General features: G+C 41.9%; 1 protein-coding gene across 2 annotated transcripts in view; it reads right to left on the minus strand.

The window, feature by feature from the left end:
* ELFN2 (extracellular leucine rich repeat and fibronectin type III domain containing 2) overlaps positions 1–13,442 on the minus strand; it is a 175,252-nt gene extending 161,810 nt beyond the window's left edge. The window contains exon 1 of one of the 2 annotated variants that reach the window (XM_032222054.1): positions 13,275–13,442. The gene's annotated coding sequence lies outside the window, so the exon portion shown is untranslated. Of the gene's footprint in view, positions 1–12,979; positions 13,230–13,274 lie in introns of those variants that run through there. The other variant, XM_032222053.1, reaches the window with a different exon arrangement.
* Positions 13,443–13,992: the final 550 nt, after the last annotated feature.

Genomic DNA, 13,992 nt, shown 5'->3' on the forward strand with positions numbered 1-13,992 from the left:
CATTTTTGGTGTATTCGGGTCTTTTCCCATGTAAGATTGAGAGTATCTTGGTGACGTTTCGACGAGGTCCCACTCGTCATCTTCAGGCTGATGTCTTCGGCCTCGTGCCTGTGCGAGCAAAGTGTGATCGGAGCTGCGGTCCCTCTATAAATACTGGTGGGGGTGTGTGGAGTGCTGGCTCTGTTGCTGCAAGCAGATTGGTATTCCACACACATCCATCAGTATTTGTAGAGGGATGGCAGCTCTGATCACACTTTGCTCACACAGGCATGAGGCCGAAGACACCAGCCTGTAGATGAGGAGTGGGATATAGATAGATAGATAGATAGATAGATAGATAGATAGATAGATAGATAGATAGATAGATAGATGTATAGGTATAGGTATAGGTATAGGTATAGGTACAGCTACAGCTACAGCTACAGATACAGATACAGATACAGATACAGATACAGATACAGATATATAGATATAATCATATTCATGGGATTATACTAATATCATATATATAGACATTAGGATAGCATGTACATGTCACTGAAGAGGAGATCGTTTGGCAAATTCCACATGCTGATTTATGGATATGTGCAAATTTTAAATGAATTACCAGAATTCAATTAGTATTAAAATGCAGCTTAGTATAGCAGCAGGAGTTTTGATTAGGTGACATTTTCTGTCCAGATCTACTGTAGGATCATTTCAGGGCATCTGTTGTTCCCACATTTTTTTAGGGTGTTTTATCCTTAAACTGGACATGGACTAGTCAACGTTTCAAAAAGAAGGCTGGCCTCTATATAGATCCAGATTCACGACCAATCTCGAAGAAATATACACACATTCTACAATAAAATCAAGAGCAATCACAGATTGGACAGACACCAACTTTTCTTTTTCCTAAAAAATAGAAAGGTGCTGTAGTGGCAGTACTAGCTGTGCTGTGCAAAAATAATTAGTCATGCCTAAATTGTGAGTAGCTGTGTAAAAATTATGAACACAGACTCTGCCCTCAAGGTTACAATCTCAAGGTAGAGACATGACACACAGAAAAGAAAGAAGAGCTGATCTAGGAAACCAGGATGAATAGTGATTTAAATATGTCATTGCAGGGATTCTTCTTCCTCTCTCACTCAAAAAAAACTGCTACTGCTGCTGCTGCTGCTGTATCCCAGAATGGATCCATGACAATTTGCCACGACCAACTCACTGCAGGACAACTTGCCACGTCCAACACACTGTGGGAAAACTCACTGTGGGACAAGAGTTACACTAATATTAAAGAAAGAGTGGAATAGAATCATCAAGGAAAGAATGCAAAAGGAGGGACAAAGTGAAATATGAATGCCAAAAATTAAAATATCTTTATCTTATTTTAAATAATTAAATAGAAGTGTTAAACTGGCCTGCAGCAAATTTTCCCATGGTGAGCTGTCCTTCAGCAAGTTGGCTGTGGCAAATTGTCCCATTCCACCCAGGACAAGGGCCAGTTGGCTAGTATGTCACTGAGGATGTGCATCTCTGAACCTATTATACTTCTAAACCCATGCAAATTCTGCTTGACCAAGACAACAAAGGATTGAAAAAAGTGTGTGTGTGTGTGTGTGTGTGTGTGTGTGTGTGTGTGTGGGTAGACCATGGAAAATTTAGGCGAATGCATCACATAATGCCCCCTTCAACACTCTGAAAAGCTATTATCTGGCTCCAACTTCAAGGTTTTCCTTCCTGGCATATCTCTTTGAAGTTTGTAATCAAAAAGATATTGTTTCCATGTAACAAATATAGCTCTGAATCTAAGAATGAATAGAGCAGGAAGAATGATATTTACAGGAAAGGATTCTGATGGAATAAAAGATCTCCTTAAGATAGCCTTCCCAGTGTTGATGCCTTCCAGATGTAGTCCCAAAGGTGCTTTTCCAAGAGGCAACTGGACTTTCTGGTTTTTCTTTGAAGACATTTCGCTTCTAATCCAAGAAGCTTCTCCAGCTCTTACTGGATGGTGGCGAATAGAAGGATTTATACTCCTTGCAGACAACTGGACATTTGCATTCTTTTAACGACTCACGTTAAAGAATCATGAGCAGAGAAAGTCAGCACAAGTACACTCTAGTTAAAACTATGGTAACACTCTGATTCCATTGTGTATAGGGCCTCAAACTATGTATCAAAGCCTCAGGAAAAACCTCACATTTCTTCTGAAACTCAATCAGATTCATTTGACACCTGGGGAAGACCCATCATATAGATTCTTCTTCCCTCTGGTGGGGAACAATCATGGAAAACTCCAGGGTCAACAGGGAACAAAGGATTGATGGTAACATCCCAACCAAAGATTGCACTGCCATTGTCCTGAGACAAAAATCAGCTCTATCATGGACCTAACACAATGAGCTGAGCCCTCACAGGTCCATGGTTGTGATCGTAACCATAAATGCCATAGTTTCCTCCAACTTCATATCCAAAGAAGGTTAGTTGAAGTCACCTGAGATGCTCCATTCCCAACCCAGCTACATACTAAGCATCATAAATAAGAAGGCTACTAAAGAGAAGGTACAGTAGTGGTAATTTGACTTCGAGAGCACAATTTCAATCTCACTTACGCTTATCAGTGGAGTAGCACACCTGACAAGCACTTGAGTTTCCTGGATAACCATAGCTACTCCACAGCTGCTGCACTGTGTCACCCTTGAAACCCACATGAACAAATTTCTAAGAGGAGAAGTTTCCATCCAAGCCCCATAAGGTCTATGTTATACATGCATCTGCCTCTCTCATTAGAGAGCTTACCTATCAGGACTTTTACCAACTTCCTTCAACAAGTATATAAATGTTTATAGCTTGGCACTCTTCAGATATGCTGAATTATCACCCACATCTGGCTTTACTTTATATAGAATAAGTGTATAAAAGTGTGTTTATATTATGGAGTACTGTATTGAATAAGAGGTATCCTGTAAAAAGGCAATTAATATACTAAACCCTTATTCGAGTAAATATCCCTTTTGTCTGAAGGTGAATCTAGCTTTGAAAAATAAAGCTAATTATACATCCAATAGGTGAACTTGCAGGTTGCCTAACAGTGATGATCAGGCATTAAATACAAGTCAAAGTTCATGCTCTATTATGGCAGGATACATATCACCTGTCAGCCATCTTAGCAAACAGTTTAGTTCGGTTTAGCTACTTAAAACTAGAATACAATCTATTGCATATCGGACCAATTTTGTCCAGATAGCAGAACATAGTCTGTAACACTTCTATAAAGCACCATTTACAATGAGATATAGCTTTATTAATAGCTATAATAAATGAGGTTGGTGGAAGGAGTTAAGAAAGTAATTTGTCAAAGGAGAGCCAAACAGAAATCAGATGCAATAACCCCTAGATGTTTAGATGAAATATAAAGCATCTTGCCTCACTGATAGCCATATGTACAAAAGATGAATGGAAAGAGATGGGTTAAAGTATCAGTGCCCCATCTGCACACATGTACAGTTGATCCAAGGAAATACAATTAATCACAATAGATATCATTTCTGCTGTGATCCTTAGGGCATTTTCACTATTTCCATGTATAAATAAAATACACAAAAGGGATCAATATTAATTAATATTAAAAGTATATCCATGTTGCATTTTACAGATTTTAATACAGAGAATTTGCCCTCTTAAAAGTTTCATCCAAAGGATGTTTCCCCAACATTGTGCCCTCCACAGCATGTTATCAATTTAACAAATCTGCAGAATTATAGATTAGGAAAGGCTAGTTTAAGTCTCTGTTTTATGTAACCTGGAAGAAAATGGTCGTTTTCTTTTCTTTTTCATTCTTTTCTTTTGTCTATGTATTTAAGTTAACCCAGGTGGGCTATATAATGTTGTTAAAATCCAATAGAAGAAGAAGCAACAGAGGTGGTAGCAACCATGGTATCCAGATAACAAGATGTTTAGAAAGTTCCAAGTTAAGCACAGCACTTTGGAATATATATTGTAGAGAACAGGGAATCAATCGAGGCTTCAAAGTACATTGCAACAGGCTTTCAACAATGTATTTTTGTTGCAAGGGTCTTGCTCATCTAGTTCTGAACACTTCCATGTGCAACTGTTACTTTGATACAGCATACTAACAACGATTCAGCACAAAAGTATTACAAAATGAACAGTTTTCAAGGGTACCCTAACTTCAACAGAGTTATGGTCTTGGACAGATACAGAAGTTTCCCAAATCCATCTTAGACAGACATGTTTTCCAAATCCATCTTAAATAGACAAGCTGCTTGACAGCTTTATCTGCTTGAACTGAAGGTTGTTGTTTGTAGCCTATGTTGCAGCTATGCAATTCCATAGTATAAAACTCAAAGTTTTCTGGGACATTTTCTGCTGATCATCTTCATTTTAGTCATATTCAAGACCAAAATCAAAGCACTTAAACCAGATGAAGTAGAGTTTTAAGTTACCTGCATTTGGATAATATCTAATCATATACTTCCATACAATTTTTATAAGAAGCCATCAATACATGTTGAACAAAAAAAGAGAACCAACCGATTGAGGAGTAGAATAATCTGATGCAAAATACACACTTTAAGGAATGTACTATTCGGATGGACCTGTAAAGATGAAGAATAGCATTCTCCTATTCAACAGACAGAAGTAACAGGCAATGTGTTTGCAACCAGCATATTTGCTCAAAGACTGTATACATCTGTCCTACCAAAAATTTATCACTGACTTCCTGAATCTTCATTATTTCAATGATGCATTTAACAAAAAGGTTGCTTTTAATGCAAACATAAAATACTACCAGTAATATAAATAAACTCTTAATGTCATTGTAGTCCAGCAACACTTATGTAGCAATCTAGCTCAGAAAGAAATCCAGTTTGAAATGTCACCCTGAAGTACATTTCTAAGGATCCACCAACTTTTAGCTGGGTAAACAATTGGTAGACAATTTGGAGCCATTACAAAGACTTAACTTTCATGTTTCCCCCTTTAGAGCAAATACACAATAAGTATTTGGCAAAAAACAATACTCTCCACTTCTTCAGTATGTGCCCAGAACATGCAGTCCTTCTGATGCTTGAATTACGGAAAATGATTGTCCCCTCCCCAAAGATTCTATCCTTTTGTAGCAATTAAGGCATCAGGCTAGAAACCCGGAGGAGACTGGGAGTTCTAGTCCCACGTTAGTAACAAAGCCAACTGGATGACCTTGGACTAGTCACTTTCTCTCAGTCCTTGGAAGGAGGCAATGGCAAATTACTTCTGAAAAACTTTGCCAAAGACATACTGAGTGCTAGTCCAGGCTGTCATCACGAGTTAAAATTCTGCCTCAAAGGCACACATGCACCCCATGAAAAAGGACTATATACAGTACTTGGGCTAAAATCAGTGGGAATTGAAGATGGTAATGAATGTCATTTAGCTCACATCGAAACTCTGACATTTCCCTTGTATATCAATGACCAGGCAATTCTGTTTAGGAGACTTTTGCATTCTTATGTCTCAGAGCCATTACCAAAGGTTATCTACTCTAATCTGCTTTCCTTTGTGCATAGTATTCTGAAGATAGCACCAAGGGAGGTAATTCCTATGAACCATTAGATTGTCCTTCATCTCAGACTGGCAAATCATTATATATGTCCTGATGCTGACAGTCAAATCATGCCCTGTTCACACAAACACCTCTGCCTCTGGCAGAATGCAAATAGCTACTGGAAAAGAGGGAATAAGGTATCACATCAACTGTGGCTGAGACAAGTCATAAAAATCTGCAATATCAGTTTTGAAGGGTTTGCAATAATGGATCAAATCATGCACATTCATTTACTGGTTTGTGGCATTTATAATATCCTTTTCCTCCAAAGATCTAAAGGCAACATCCTTATTACTTGTCCCTCCCGTTTTACTCAGAACGGACTACGAAGAAAAGTCAGTTTGACTGGTCCTAAATCACCCAGTAATATTCATGGTTAAATGCAGATTTTTGACCCCTCTCTCATTCTAATCCAAAGCTCTTGCCACTATACAGCACTGTCTTCATTGCTGCAACATGGTTGAGATCTGAAAGTCAGACAGGATTGTGGAAAACTGGTCCAGATTTCCCCTAAAACTGCCATGGAGCATGATAGCCAGGGGAATAAGCCTTGGATAATTGTTAACTATAGTCTTCAGTGCTGACTTCAGGCCTTGAAACAAGAATAAGTGCCTCCTGAAAAAAATATTGCCGGCTTAAATCCTCCAATGAGCAGAGTTATTCGTTGAAGCTTAACCCACTGCCTGTTGAGAAGGAGGGCATTTCTTCATGAAGGATTTTTAATGTGCAGAATAATTCATATTTTTATTTTGTTCTCCATCATAATATTCATGCAAAATAGGTTTCCAGCATTTTATTTCATTCATACAAGAGTTACAGGACTGAAAATCCAGAAAAAGGAAAAAACCAAACTATTCTTTCTTAAACTCAAACATAAATTAATCACTCTGTCCACAGGAGCACTTCACATTTGGTATGTTTTTATTTATCTCTGTTCAGTAATTACAAGTCTCAGAAGAGGTGGAAAGCACCCCAGATGTAACCATTGCAATATTTCTCCTTCAAGGTCATTGCAAATGAAATTAATTTTAAAAACTGAAAATAAATCACAGAAAACCCCATTTCAGTCATCAATAAAAGAATATTCATTTCATGATCACTGCCTTGGGGTTATTAAACCGAAAGCACACCCTGGTTTTTGCTGGCAGCCAGAAAGCCAAGGTGCTTCTAGGAATACTTTTTTGCATAACTGCCCTAACTCCTACATGGAATGTTAAACGGGATCATAGGAGGGGGGCTGGGGATGACTGTTTCCATTATTCTCCAGCATTAATTTCGTACTTTTTCTTCTCACACACAAATGCGTGCACACATCTCAGGAAATACTGGAGAGCTGCGCGATGCATTTTGATGGGAGCTTCTAGGAAATTCTATCTGTAAATAATCTAAGAGTCATAGCGTCCTTGGTGCTCTCTGAGCTTGGCTGTTTGCTTGCAGACATTTCATTACCTGACTAGGTAAATGTCTGCAAGCAAACAGCCAAGCTCAGAGAGCACCAAAGGCTTCACAGCTCAACCCTGAGCTATATATTGTAAATTCTCTTCTATTGAATTCTAGTCTCTTTTATTGAATCCAAGAGTCTGTCAGGATCCTTGTTTCCAAGGAAAACCTGTATGGCAGTTAAGAGATCAACTTGCTTTTATCCATCACTTAACCCAATCCTTCCTTGCTCTCTCTCTCCTTTTCTTGTACTTTTCCCCAGTAATGAAATTAAAAAATTTTTACTACCAGTTCTGTGGCCGTGGCTTGGTGGGCGTGGCAGGGGGAGGATACTGCAAATCCCCATTTCCCACCCCACTCTGGGGCCAGCCAGAGGTGGTATCTGCAAGTTCTCCGAACTACTCAAAATTTCCTCTGGTTCTCCAGAACCTGTCAAAAACCTGCTGAATTTCACCCCTGCTCTTCCCTTTCCCTCCCTCCCTTCCTTCATTCCTTCTTTTGATATCATATGTATTTGATAGGGAATGAGCATCTATTTAGTATTTGACAATTTTCAGATCCTTTATATGCATTAAGCAAAAATAATACCAAGAGTGCTAACAAAAATCTTCACTAGCTCCTCCACAATTCCATGTTTGTCAGGAGATGTCCCAGCTCTATTAAGTTACATCTTTGCACTAAAGCTATTTAGTATTCACTGATAAAGTTCAGTGTTGATAGAACCAAGTTGTTATTATGGCCTGTAATTCTTCAACACTTATAGCGTAATAAATGTATAGTTTTTAAATCATTGCAAGCCTTTTTGTTCTTTTTCTTGCATCTGAGTAGCAAGCCAGTGCTTTGGAATATGAAGGTAACCTTTTCTCTATGGCACTTCAGCTTGTAGTTAGAAACCATTTCTAGATAATAAAATGCTACTTACTGACAATGCGCATACATCACCAGACTCAATCGTGTCTTTGTATTGAACATAGAGAACCATAAACTAATATTATTTTGACAATGAAACTGTCTGTCTAAAAAAATTTAGAAAGTATTTCATGAAAGTGGGAGATGCATTTCTTTAAAAGACAGTCTTAGTATTAATTTAGATGGCTGAGTATGTCGGGTTAACATTCCCAACCTGGCACCCTCCAAATGTACTGACACAACAAGAGATTCAACTAGTGTTAAATCACAGCAAACTCTTGGTTTGAAGCATCTCTCAAGAAAATTCTTTCTGGAGAGCCTTCAGTATGGCAATAATGACAACTGCAAGAAGCGGCATTGCTCCAAGGACACCCAATTTTAATATCTCACAATGACTTTATTTAAGATTGTGTTGAGAGTTTTCAGAATGTTTATACTTTTCCACAGTGTTCCAGGGTTCATCTACATATTCTACTTGTCATAGCATGAAGATGCCCTATCATATCTTTGTAGAAAAAAATGTCACAATATATTATCCATTTTATCACCAGCCTATTCCTCAAGACAGTGTGTAGTCAGTTGTATTCTGGTATACTAGGGGTGTTTTCCTTCTTATCCCAAAATTTTCCATGTAAACAATCTAGGGCACATTTAGAAGGAGCCTTGGGGCAGTGTAGTATAGGTTGATAAACAGCTCAACTCTAGTTGGCTCAGAATGACTTTTGAGTGTCTATGAAGATTCTCAGTCATCCAGGTCATGTTTATCCCAAAGGTGCTTTTTCAAGAGGCAACTGAACTTTCTGGTTTTTCTTTAAAGACATTTCGCTTCTCAGAAGCAAAGAAGAAGCTTCTGAAGAAGCGAAACATCTTCAAAGAAAAACCAGAAAGTTCAGTTGCCTCTTGAAAATGTACCTTTGGGACATGTCAACCCTTCCTACTTAGTCTCTATTACACTCTATTCAGTGTTATTTGGGCTACAAGTGAGTCCAGAACTTTGGACTGAAGTTGAATTATATGTTGGTTTATATGTTGAACTTTGAACAAACTGGTTTATATTTTGCATTTTCAAAAGAATGTTTACCTATTGGCATACACTTTCTCAGAATAATAGTTTCTTTATCAGGCACCAATCTCTTTTCCTAACAGTGTTCCAACTGTACAGACAGCAACACAACACAGCCCCATTCCAGATATGTGTTAAAATGGAGACAGCACAATTTATGCCAATATGATTGTTCCCTGGCTCCCAAAAGAGAAAAGGATGGCCTAATAGTTGCATGGTAGTCGTCAGACCAAGTTACAAAGAGCCTAGGCCAGATGCAGCAGTGTAACCTACTGAGTACTGGAAAACCAGCAGCTAACAACAGTCCTACCCAGATGCTAGATTTCTCAACCTTGATAACTTTAAGATGTGTGGACTTCAACTCCCAGAATTCCCCAGCCAAATCTTAAAAGTTGTCAAGGCTGAGGAACTGTGGTAGAGGATTGTTTAGAAATTATCTTAAAATCTTCTGCAAAATGCTTGCATTCTGTAGCAACCCAGTTAATGTAAGGGGGGGGGAGTTGTTTGAATAAAATCGTTTGAAAGTAAATATAATGTTGAAGGGCTTCCCAGGTCAGGGCTTAGAATAGAAAACATCAAATTCTAAACCTTGCTCTGTTGTGTAGCTTGTCGTTGTTTAGGATGCATCTTTCCTTCCAAGTCTTACATCATGGAGATATCATGAGGGGGAAAAATACTGCTAAAACCCCAAGTTACTTCATGTACGTTCTACCCTTCCATTCCTAATATTGTTTAAAGCAATTAACTCTAAAATACAGATTTATAATGAAACATAAACCAAATATGAAGAAGAAAGAAACATGCTGTAAATTAAGACTATTTGAGTGGGCAAATCTACATAAAGCCAAATTCCTATCTGAATAAAAACTGTATCTGTTGGGAGAAAGGCAACATGAATTGAGCCAATCCAGTCTCTTTTGAAGAGGAATTCATATTGTAGTAGGGAAGCACCCAGGAGAAAGTCCTTACTTGTATCCCTGTCGATCATGCTTTAAGTGCCCAAGGCAGCTTTAAGTTGAGTGGACTGTATCTCCCGGAATTCTCCAGCCAGCATGCTGGAAATGTAAGATGTCAAACACAGAGAGCGGATGCCCTATATATTTGGCCCCTGTTGATTGCACATAGAGGTAATGATCAACCTCTTTTCATTATTTATTTATTGGTGCTGACCTTGTTGGCCTTCTGAAAGATATAGCTTTGTCATCTGAGAATCCTATGAACCTGGTGGAAAACCAAAAGTGATTGTACTTTTAGGAAAATTAATGATGCTCTCTCTCTCCTGTTGACTATTGTTTTAATGGTTTTTGCAGTTATTTGGAGGATTGATTTTCTGGATGCTTCATTTTGTAAGCTGCCCAGAGTCCTGTTAGCAAAGGGGGGGCAGCTATATAAATTTAATAAATAAATCTCTTTGCCTCTAAGCTGATCCAATTCGAGAGTTTTCCATAAGATTGCAACTTTATTAGAAAAGGCTGTAAGTAAATGTACTTGTTTAAAAGCAAACATTTCTGAGAGAAGAGAGAAATTCAAAATGTTACAACTGAGTTGAACGTCGTACAGCTAATACCAGAATAAATGAAGACTATCCAAATGTTGATAAACATCAATATTCTTCTTCATGCTGATAAACGGGTTGTGAATGCCCAAAAGTAAATCTATAAATAAAAATAAATCCTCCTTTTACAGACATGTGAAAACGTTCTTGTGTTTATCCTTAGGTGATCATCACATATCATCAAATCTTTGAGTTTGAGGACTTTTTCTGGGATTATCAGCATTAGAATCACAATGTGGACCCAACTTCAAACGTTCCACAAAACAAACCACTTATACATTACCAAACAATCCACTGACTGTAAATTGACAACAGCCACTGACTGGTTTTATGTTATCTGGTATACTATACTATAAGTTCCCAAATTCCCAAACAGGAGGGGCAATACTTGGGAGATTCTAGAAATGGTATAGCAATACAGAGGGCATCACTTGAGGGGTGCTGGGAGACACTTAGAGAAGAACAATTATTCCGAAAGAAAAGAAGTATTTCTCACAATTCTAAAAATCAACAAAATATTAGTATTAAGTCCCTTTTTCAGTCACCGCTGCCCTTCAAGCAAACCAGGACAGAAGAATTTCTGCAGCCTTGTTCTTCCTTCCTTTTCTCAGATACTATCCATACACCCCATCACAACCTCTATCTCCTTCGGTTTCATCATCTGGTTTGCCTGCTAGGAGACTTGAGTGGGGCATGGAAAGACCAGGAGAGCTCTTGTTTAAAAATGCATGCTGCATGCAAATAAGGCTGGCTTAAAAATGCTACCACTGTTGTCAAGCGGCACTTTTCCTAGACTTGCCAGGAGGGGCCATGCCTTGCAAACCATTTAGCCCAAGTGCGGAAAGATGATATCATGATACCCGGGGCAAATGGGGCATTTTGCCTCCATGGCTACTGTCTTCTAGCATGGATCAAATGTCTTGGCTAATGTAACCCATTGCAGATATAGCTGAAGCCCATGTATAAAATGAAACACACTTATGTGTGTGCCTCTTAATCTGCACTGACACTTCTCTGCTTCTCCCTGCTCAAATCCACAGATCCTCAAAACTTACTGGGTAGAAGATTAAATATAGATTTATTACGGGATTATAGGATTTCCTGGACCATACACCTGGGCTCATAAATACAATAGACAGTGCTCATAGCTCCTGAGATGGATGGTTTGAATCCTCCATGCTCTGCTCCTGGCCATCCTTGATGAAAAACCAATGTATTTGCTGCCTCTCTTTCATATATATACAGACATACATGTCTTGAATGCACACATATCCACGGCAACCTAGAGAGGTGTGTGCCACAGCATACTCAACAGTCAATTGCTACGCTATTTCCACTAATGTCTGCCTTGTGTGGCTTCTTCCCTCCATCCAGTTCTTTGGGTTCTCCTTGAGAAGCTTTGGGCTTTGAGCTGCTGCTGCTGCTTAAATACAAAATGGACAGATCCACCTGTTCTCTCACACACACACACCAGCACAACCAGACATCATGCAGGGTGAATTCCCTCGAAACTTGCATGCTCTAGTGCAGGACTCCAGTGTAATGCTCCTGTAGAAAAGGCCGGTTGTATTCCGTGTGAAAACGAGGCGCCGGCGTTTCATTTACATTTAATTTGGGTACAGAAGCGGGCAGGCAAGAAGGGCATTCTTCTGCACGCAAGGTTCCCCTCAACCCGGGACAAACGGGAGACGCATCGCCCCTCCGCCCAAAGGGGGGGGGAGCCCACGACCAGCCTTCGCGGGCTCCGCAAAGCGCTCCTGCCAAAGTTTCCTGGGATGACACAGAAGCGGAGGCAGGAGGCTGCGTGGATGGGCTTCGCTTCCTCCTTCTCCCCCTCCTGTTGCCGCCGCCACAACCGTGCTTGCAAATTAAAAAAAAAATATGAAAAGCTACTCCTCCCCTCCTGCTGCTAATGCTCTTGCAGAGACCGGGATAAGAAAGCGAGCCAAAGGGAGCTGCGCCCAGCAGGCTTGAAGGTCCATCCGGAACTCCACGCTTGAGAAAGCAAGGAAATCGCTCAGCTTGCCCGCATCCCGGCAAATCTCGCCTGCCTTCCTTCCTTCCTTCCTTCCTTCCTTCCTCCTCCTCCTCCTCCTCCTCCTCTTTCTCCCTCCTGCAAGCCCGACTCTTCCCTCGCCTGGGTCGCGCCCCCGGACCTTCCGCCTACATTCCGCCCATTTTGTTCCACACCTAGGCAGCAGGGGGATTAGGGCAGGGGGACAGGCAGGGAAGAGGGAGACGCGTCGTTTTTTTCCCTCTCCCTCCACCGCCCCCCCCTTCCGCCCACTCCCCGAGCTTTTACAAAAGGCAACGCGCACACGCCGACGCTGGCCGACACGAGTTGGGACGGCTGCATCTCCAGCCTCGCGCCGAGACCCCCGCTTCGAGGGACACCACCCACCCACCCACCCCGGCCGCCTACCTGCTTCTCCGCGAGCGACGCTTCCCCCAAGTTCAGGCTTGGCATCCCAACGAGAGATCGAGGAGGAGGAGGAGGACCACTCTTCATTCAAATTCCTGCCGTTCGCCGAGGGGAGGACTTCAATCGGGAGAGAAACACGCTGTGCGCGCGCCTGCGTACCTCTGCTTGCGTGTGTGTGTGTGTGTAAGGCGCGCGCACACACACACACACACCCTTCTTCCCCTGAAATGGTGCCCGTCTTCGGTTTATGCTCCCCCCCCCCCTCAACCCGCGGAGTGTTCAAGCCGTCGGTCACCTTAAAGTCCGATTCCACCGTGGGGCAATGGAGATTTCACCCGCGGGGAAGCCCCGATCGGGTTTGGGGAGCCAGCAGAGGTTGCCGGCTCTGGTACTGGAGATAACCGGCGGAAGAAGCCGGGCTTTGCCAGCCGTCGCTACCGCAGCCGCGTCACTGGGAAATGGATCAAGAGCAGGCGGGCGGGACGTGCCTGGAGAGTGATCCCGGAGGCCAGGCGGTTGGCAGGTCGAAGGGACGACGCCGGCCGCCTCCCCGCCTCTCCAGGTGGGGTTTGTGGGGCCCGATTCGGGTGCTCCCGTAGCTGGAGATCTCCACGCTCCCTTCACGCCAACGACGCCTCCACACACACACACCTCCACACACACGCACACACTTTAACAGGGGCTGGGAAACAGCCGCACGCCTGCGTGCACACGCAACAGCTGGTTATTGTTATCCGTGTGCCCGGTTGCAAGGCATGGCAGCGCCGAGATCAGCAGCGTGGGATGGGAAGGGAGGAGGAAGAGGAATTGGGGGGTGGGGGGGACAGGGCGCGCCAGAAGTCGCAACTGCAGAGCAGGTATTCCTCGCCGTGTCCCGTCTCTCCCACCCGCTCTCCTTTTCTCCATTTGCCCACCCGAAGCCTAGGCACGCGAGAGGTAGCAGCTGCCTGGAAAGTCCCAATGGGTGTACACGCGGCCGAGACCAGCTGCCGGCGCCGACCCGCGTCCCTGAC

This window comes from Thamnophis elegans, chromosome 7 (assembly GCF_009769535.1).
Source record: "Thamnophis elegans isolate rThaEle1 chromosome 7, rThaEle1.pri, whole genome shotgun sequence".
In the NCBI taxonomy this organism is placed as follows: domain Eukaryota; kingdom Metazoa; phylum Chordata; class Lepidosauria; order Squamata; family Colubridae; genus Thamnophis; species Thamnophis elegans.